Source organism: Myotis davidii, unplaced genomic scaffold, assembly GCF_000327345.1.
Source record: "Myotis davidii unplaced genomic scaffold, ASM32734v1 scaffold174, whole genome shotgun sequence".
NCBI classification, from domain to species: domain Eukaryota; kingdom Metazoa; phylum Chordata; class Mammalia; order Chiroptera; family Vespertilionidae; genus Myotis; species Myotis davidii.
Genome location: NW_006289087.1, coordinates 2,699,801 through 2,700,528, shown reverse-complemented (window position 1 = coordinate 2,700,528; position 728 = coordinate 2,699,801).

The following is a 728-nucleotide window of genomic DNA, read 5'->3' as shown; positions in this document are numbered from 1 at the left end:
ACCCCACTGTTCCCTACAGCACTACCATAGTTCCTTTAATGCTTGATGTTTCCATCGCCCCCGTTTGTTCATTCATGCATCTGTCCGTGTACTACACCAGGCTTCCTGGGGGACAGGCCGCTGTTGGGACTTACTCTGTGCCTAGTTCACTGCCCTGAGCGCCTCCCTCACTCCATAACATAGGGGCTCTCCTCTGTTTTGGTTGTTAGATGAGTGATAATATAAGTGGGTGACAAAAGCTTGAATTAAGGAATCAAGCAAGACCACCTTGTAGTGTGATGTCTGTGTCACACTTGCACTGCCTAGTGGTGTGATTAACCTCTGTTTAAATGTCAGTTTCCAGCCCGGCCAGCGTGGCTCAGTGGTGGAGCATAGAGACCTATGCACCAGGAGATCACGGTAGGACTCCAGGTTAGGGTTCGATCCCCGATGTGGGGCGTGCAGGAGGCAGGCAATCAATGATTCTCTCATCATTGATGTTTCTCTCTTCCTTCCTCTAAAATCAATATACATATATATTTAAAAATAGTCAGCTTCCTCCTAGATTGGAGGTCAGGGCCAGTGTCCGAGCCATCCTGCTCTCCACAGGGCGCGAGCAGGGCCGACGCCTGGTCCAGCGATTGCACAGGGCGGACCGATCCCTGGAAAGAGAGGCGCACAGGGAATATGCACATAGGTGCTGCCCCGAGCCACGGGAGGGCGGGACTTCCGGTCCCCTTCGCCAAGCC